At 28.4% G+C, this 8,190-nt stretch overlaps 1 long non-coding RNA gene across 2 annotated transcripts; it reads right to left on the bottom strand.

Annotated features, from left to right (window-relative positions):
• Positions 1–3,611: 3,611 nt before the first annotated feature.
• On the bottom strand, positions 3,612–7,274 carry LOC145641052 (uncharacterized). Of its 2 annotated transcripts, none has more exons than XR_014115124.1 (4): positions 6,734–7,274; positions 6,102–6,251; positions 4,863–5,266; positions 3,612–3,991 (listed from the first exon to the last, which is right to left on the bottom strand). It is a non-coding gene; the product is annotated as an uncharacterized LOC145641052 (long non-coding RNA). The 2 variants fall into 2 exon arrangements; XR_014115125.1 differs by having other exon boundaries at positions 3,612–3,988.
• Between the last annotated feature and the right edge of the window lie 916 nt (positions 7,275–8,190).

The raw sequence follows: 8,190 nt of genomic DNA, 5'->3' as shown, positions 1-8,190 counted from the left end.
CACCTTCTTGATAATTAGGTAACATTTTTTTAATCATCTTTTGACATATAGTAATACTTTATATGACATTATGTATCACTTTTTGCAAACTAATCCTTAATAATAATAATAATAATAATAATAATAATAATAATAATAATAATAATAATAATAATAATAATAATAATAATAATAATAATAATAATAATAATAATAATAATAATAATAATAATAATAATAATAATAATAATAATAATAATAATAATAATAATAATAATAATAATAATAATAATAATAATAATAATAATAATAATAATAATAATAATAATAATAATAATAATAATAATAATAATAATAATAATAATAATAATAATAATAATAATAATAATAATAATAATAATAATAATAATAATAATAATAATAATAATAATAATAATAATAATAATAATAATAATAATAATAATAATAATAATAATAATAATAATAATAATAATAATAATAATAATAATAATAATAATAATAATAATAATAATAATAATAATAATAATAATAATAATAATAATAATAATAATAATAATAATAATAATAATAATAATAATAATAATAATAATAATAATAATAATAATAATAATAATAATAATAATAATAATAATAATAATAATAATAATAATAATAATAATAATAATAATAATAATAATAATAATAATAATAATAATAATAATAATAATAATAATAATAATAATAATAATAATAATAATAATAATAATAATAATAATAATAATAATAATAATAATAATAATAATAATAATAATAATAATAATAATAATAATAATAATAATAATAATAATAATAATAATAATAATAATAATAATAATAATAATAATAATAATAATAATAATAATAATAATAATAATAATAATAATAATAATAATAATAATAATAATAATAATAATAATAATAATAATAATAATAATAATAATAATAATAATAATAATAATAATAATAATAATAATAATAATAATAATAATAATAATAATAATAATAATAATAATAATAATAATAATAATAATAATAATAATAATAATAATAATAATAATAATAATAATAATAATAATAATAATAATAATAATAATAATAATAATAATAATAATAATAATAATAATAATAATAATAATAATAATAATAATAATAATAATAATAATAATAATAATAATAATAATAATAATAATAATAATAATAATAATAATAATAATAATAATAATAATAATAATAATAATAATAATAATAATAATAATAATAATAATAATAATAATAATAATAATAATAATAATAATAATAATAATAATAATAATAATAATAATAATAATAATAATAATAATAATAATAATAATAATAATAATAATAATAATAATAATAATAATAATAATAATAATAATAATAATAATAATAATAATAATAATAATAATAATAATAATAATAATAATAATAATAATAATAATAATAATAATAATAATAATAATAATAATAATAATAATAATAATAATAATAATAATAATAATAATAATAATAATAATAATAATAATAATAATAATAATAATAATAATAATAATAATAATAATAATAATCTAGTTGATCGTGCGGTCATGTTACGTGAGGTCCGTCGTCGTTGTCCGGGTATTTCGCGGTGGGTTGAATTCTGCTACTCTAATCCAGCTAGATTGTATTATGGGGACCACACCTTATGGTCGTCTCAGGGGGTGCAACAGGGTGATCCCCTTGGTTCTCTGCTTTTTGCTTTGGTTTTACAACCCTTGGTGTGTAAAATCAGATATACTTTTGATGTATGTCTTCAGGCTTGGTATTTAGATGACGGCACTATTATTGGTGACACGTTGGTGGTGGGGAAGATTTTGCAGTTGATTATGGAGGAAGGGCCTCTTTTTTGGTTACATCTTAACGTGGACAAAACTGAAGTTTTCTGGCCTACAGAAGACCCCCGAAGCAGGCTTTTGGGTGTCTTTCCACCTAACATTGCTCGACCTTCGCGTGATGTTAAGTTGCTTGGTGGTCCTGCTAGTTCTGATTCTGGTTTTAGTAGTGAGCTTGTGATGCATAGGGTGACCAAGACCATTGCGCTTGTGGATAAGGTTGCTACGCTGGATGATCCTCAGTGTGAGCTATTGTTATTTAGGGCTTGTACCAGAGTTTCTAAACTCTAATTTGCATTGCGTACTTGTCCCCCTATTACTTTTGAGGCGGCTCAGCGCACTTTTGACGAGGCTCTTCGATCTTCTTTGGAGCGTATTGTTACTACTTCAGGACCTGTGTTTGGCGATTGGCAGTGGCGGCTTGCCACTTTACCATTTGCGTTTGGAGGGCTTGGTGTTTATTCTGCAGGTGATGTTCGGCATTATGCTTTTCTTGCTTCTCGGTTGCAGTCTACTGGGTTGCAAACAAAGTTTCTACGGCATGCTGACATTGTTGGTCATGGTCGAGCTTTTGAAGACGCCTTGGGTTTGTTTAATGGCGTGGTGGAGTCTGATTTTTTAAGTAATCCTAGTGAGGTCGCTGCCCCAAAACTTATGAAGAAATTGGCAGATATATATTTCACGATGGTTACCGATTCTGCAGAATCCACCTTTTCATTATCCCCTTGTCTATCAGCATTATGGAAATCTCAGCAGGGAGATCGCACGTCTGCTTCGCTTCGGGCCGTTCCTATTTCAGGATTGAGTCAGACTATGAATGCAAAGACTTATCGATGTGTATTATGCTACCGATTGGGTGTTCCGTTGTTCTCTGCCTCGACACCGTGCTGTGCTTGTTCGAGGGTTTTTCCAGGGGATATTTTTGGCGATCACGCGGTGTCGTGTGCTGGTATCGTGGGTATTAAACATAGACATAATGTTGTTCAAGATACCCTAATTGATGTTTGCTATCGTTCTGGGATTTCAGCAAGGAAAGAAGTTGATATTGGGTTGTCTAGAGGGAACGATGAGGCCCTCAGACCTGCTGATGTGTTACTTTATTCTTGGGATCGTGATCGCGATGTCTGTGTTGATTTGACAGGATCTTCTCCTTTGACACAGTCAAGGCTATCTGACTTTATTCCTGCACGGGTTGTGGCTGATGCAGCTCAGCGGAAGCGGGATAAGTATGAGGCTAGTTGTCAGGCGATTGGATATGGGTTCATTCCCTTCTCCTTTTCTTCATTTGGTGAATTAGAGAAGGAGGTTGTTGCGTTGCTTAAGCGAACTCAGAGGTTCTCGACGACGCAAAACATTGGAGCATGTGCTGCAGCTCATATTTTTCCTAGGGTAGGTTTTGCTATAGCTAGAGGAGTGGGGGCCCAGATTGTATCTCGGCTTCCCACTAGTTTATTGTAGGTTGTATGACTTTTTGTTTTTGAGAAATAATAATAATAATAATAATAATAATAATAACAATAATAACAACAATAACAACAATAATAACAACAATAACAACAATAACAATAACAATAACAATAACAATAACACAATAGACAATAAACATAAAGAAAGTCAACTTCGGTTTCTACATTAGACCACCAAATTCCTAAAGAGAAAAAGCAAAATTAACAGCTGATAGCAGCAACTAGCAGTAATAATTAACAGCTGATAGCAGCAACTAGCAGTAATAAGCCAATATCAGCAGCTAGCAGTAATAATAACCGATATCAGTAGCTCATAGTAACAGCAGTCAGCAATACGAGGCTAGTAGTGAACAGCTAGCAGCAACATTAGGTAGCAGCAACTTGGAGTAACAACAGTCAGTAGTAATAGGCCAACAGACTGCACTAGCAGTAGATTGTAGTGAGCTAGTGACATAAGCAGGCAGCATCAACAACAATAGATATTTATAACAGCAGAAACAGTAATAGTGACATTTGTTGCTACAAAGCATGTTTCTTGTGGCCTGTAGCATAGCATAAGTTTTTGTTTCCATTGTCTCTAAACTTCCAATGCTCTATCTCATGGTTCTCACTCCCCTGCTTATAAATGGAAGAGCATCCGTAAATACAATGAGAATTGAAAGAAGTAGTAAACTGATAGTCTAAGAGTAAAATAATGCTTCATATATCTGCCCTGTTACATTTTTTTGTATAAAACACTCTGCCCTCTTACGTAGCATCAAGCAAGTAAATTGTAGACATTCTGGGGAAAAAAAAGCTTAATAGCCAACTTATAATATATTAGCCAATACAAATGGAATATACACCTACATTAAATAAAGCAACCTTTCATCAAACTACCGTAGCAACAACTCTTATAAGAAACTAAGAATTAAATCCATGAATCAATAAAGGGAAAGGGAAAGCAAAACTACCAATAATTCTAAAAACTATATGCTAAACATTGATTAGAACTTCACTACCTACACTGCAAACATAAAAAGTCATATCAGTCAAGAATGTTAATTTATAAAAAGGTCCAGGAATCAAATCTATGCTAGGAAGGTTTGCAACAATGCTCCTTAAGCTTTTCAATATAATAACATTGACTTCAATCTTATTTTGAATTCTTATTTTCCATTGGAAAACAAAGATCCTCTCTCGTTCTTTTCCCCTTTATTACTAGATGTTAAAAGCAATTACCGATCACCCTATTAGTCCATCTATGAGCTTGATACTGATCTTTATAAGAATTAATTTATTGAAACCCTTACATCACCAAATAACAATTTTAAAAGTAAATACCAAATAACATGTTTTCAAAATATAAACTACAGAAGTTCATCTATCAGCTTGATACTCATCCTAACTTCTGACTTTTAAAGGTGTGTGCAGGCTTCCTTGGTCATTGAAAGGGACCATCACAATATTATAACATACCACTGGTAATATAGTACATTAAAATATATACCTTAGATTAAGGAGCCAGGTGCGCCAAAAGAGCAGCTGCAGCGTTACCTACATAAGTCTCTTCTATATAGCTAATTATTGAGTTGATAGATAAAAGAGTCACGATTCCAACGAAGTCCTGCTAATCAGGAGGCTTTCCTTGCAAAATCAAGGTAACTTATTACCCCAATTAAGTTCCAACATGTCAATAAATTAAGGATGACCAGCTTGTCTATAATCTTTTCATTCTTTTTTGATGAACAACTTGTCATGAATCATTATACAGTATGTAATAGTTCAAAAATATATATCAACATAAAACACAAGCATATCCACTAGATGCATTGCATTGTCAGATTTCAAAGCCTGGGAAGTTGAATAACATCCATTTTCATTTAGATCACCATTACTCCCTGAATGAGCAGGCTGCACAAGCAGAATAGTAAACAAAGTGAGCATACACCACAACACAAAAAAGTAAGATGTGGTACTAAATAAGTGGTAACATAAATCTAAACATGAGTAGAGACTTACATGCTTGCATTTCATTCTCATTGAAAGAGTATTAAAACCATGATAAGAGGGAATGTAATTGCACAGACCAACAAACTAAGATGAAAATTAGAACTACAGTTAAGTAGGGAGCCTAAATTCAATGTCAAATCTAATTATAAAACATTCAACGAACATAACAAAACTAATCATTTAAATTATCAAAAAGAGTTTAATTAGCTTAGCACCTTGCATTGTCTAAAGTTGAACATCTCATATGGTGGACCAAGCTCGATTATTTTCAAGACAATATGCCTTTAACCATGTCTACAGAAATCACAAGTTCTCTCCAATCAAATATTTGATAATAATCAAATATTTGATAATAACAAAACCCCGAGTTCTCTAAAGTTTAGCTCCGCTTGACTTGCAAAGGTTTTCAAGTTGTAAGTAGCATGTGCATCAGTTTTTCATACTGATGGAAACAAAATAAGCCAATATGGATGATCTACTTAAGATACATTCAAACTATTTCTACCATTGTTCAAAAGAAATTCTTTTATGACACTACTATATTTTTAACCAAAAAAAACCCATATATAACTTGCAAATCATGTACTTCATATGGATAAGCAGTTTACTGAGAGCACATTTCATACACAGATTATCCACAAACATAACAGTATGAGTGTATGACAGACCTCTTCCTTCCAATTCATATAATTAAAAAAATAAGTAGGAAAAATCAAACGAGAAATTAGATAAAGACCTAGTTATTAGTCAGCTCATATTTGAGCTTGTTTATTTAACCGCCATCAATTTTTCCTTAAGCTTACATTAATCCCATAGTATTACGCGTGAACCATCATGTTCAATAACGTAAATGCCGAGATCTTCACTATCAGCCTGCTTTAATTCTCTATAAAAGAAAAAAAAATAAAGGTTAGAAAGTGGGAGTGTAGGCCATAGAGTGTACAAGACACAGGAAAGTGAAAGAAAGCAAATGGTGAAACAGAAAGGGGCGCCTAAGAACCTTAAATTGACTATATTGTCGATTAATTTGGTGAGAAATTAAACCAAACCCTATTAACCAATATATGCAAACTCATATCAATTATACTTGTATAAATGTATTTCCCAAATCATCAAATTAGTGTTACAAATATAATCCGAACAACAAAAATTGAACAGCTAATTCATCATATTAACCAGCAAAACGTCATAATTTCATTGATTTCAAACTAAAACAGTAAATAAATCATAATCAACATCATCGTTAGAATTCCAACTTGCAAGGGAATATAGGGATCTGAGTCTGTTCTAGAACGGAATTTTAACATAGCTTATTTTACAATAAAATTATCAACCTTAAAAATAATCAAAATTAAATTATTGATATACCTGAATTTCGTTAAAATAAGTCGCAAAGGGAATTATAGGAAAATGTAAGAACTCGCCATACACCACTTCGCCGCACCATCAGAACCTTTAAGATGAAAATCGCAGCAAGCAAGAGCTTCAATGACGCTCGACAAAATTGCAAACCCTAGACAATGAAGAACAACAACAGTGAGAAACCACAAATTTCTTCGCAATTTCGAATATCAACAGAACAAAACAACGATGGATTCACAAGCATTAAATCCACTAAAATCATAATCAATTCCCAATCAAAATTATGTTTCACACAACTCAACAAAAATCAATTCAGGAAAAAAAATAAAAGCAAATTAATAGATCTTTTATGAACAAAGAATCGAAAGTAGTTAAGAGGAGAGATCGGAAAAATGGTGGGATGGGAGGCCTCGTAATCAAAGCCTTTAGAGAAGAATGAATAAGAACGATGGAGGAGAGAATTATAAAAGTTATTGAAAGATGGAGCAAAAAAAAATTAACGAAAAAATAAGCAGTACTTACTTTTGAAAAATATAAACAAAAAGAAAATATTACTCCGTATTAAAAAAAAAAGTGTTACTTTCTAATGTTACCTATTTTATAAGTGGTATCTTGTACTGTTACTTATATTAAAAGTGTTACATTATTAAAAAATGTTATTAAAGTGTTAATTATAAATCTAATAATTTTGCATTATAAAAAGTATTACTAAAATGTCTTACATAAACTCAATTATGTACTAGTGCGCCTTGATTCCTTATTTCAATTTGTGTTTTGGTTTCGTTTTCCATTAATTTTTTTTTTTTTTTTTTACATTGGCTATCATTGTTAATTCTTTGGTTTTTATTCTGCAGATCTACTTTAAAAGTATCATAGCTAAAGGACAAAGAAAATTCAGCACTCAAGCTATATTATTTATTATATTTTTTACTGTAGTTTTTTTTTTGCTAGAATCAAGGGATTGGTTTATATTATAACATCAATTATGAAATGAAATTTTTTTTAGTATGTAATTTACAAAGTAAATATTTTCAACCGTTAGTATATAACATAAAAAATCAAATTTTGAAATTGAATAAAGACAAAATGAATGTAAAGTAGGGGTGAAAGTAATTCAGATTAAAACCGAACCGAACCGAAAATCAAACCGAATTAGTAATTCGGTTTGGATTTTATAAGAATTCGGATTGGAAAAATTAAAAAATATGGATTACGGATTGGATTCGGTTTAGGGTTTTAAAAACCGAAAACCGAATTACAAACCGAATTTCGACCCAATACTTTAAGCCTATTTTCTTTTTCAAACTATCCAACCACTTTGCCCTTTTATATACAAACTTTAAAAAAGAACCTAATCATCAAGTCTCCTTTCTCAATATCCTACTCTCTCACAAAGAATGTAGTTAACAAGAAATGATTATAGGAATTTTCAGGGTGAAGTTCGAGTTTCGGATTTGAATGTT

The sequence above is a fragment of the Chenopodium album genome, chromosome 7 (assembly GCF_948465745.1).
Source record: "Chenopodium album chromosome 7, dcCheAlbu1.1, whole genome shotgun sequence".
NCBI lineage: Eukaryota > Viridiplantae > Streptophyta > Magnoliopsida > Caryophyllales > Amaranthaceae > Chenopodium > Chenopodium album.
The sequence above is the reverse complement of the archived record's forward strand: the minus strand, read 5'-3'. Positions and strand labels throughout refer to the sequence as shown.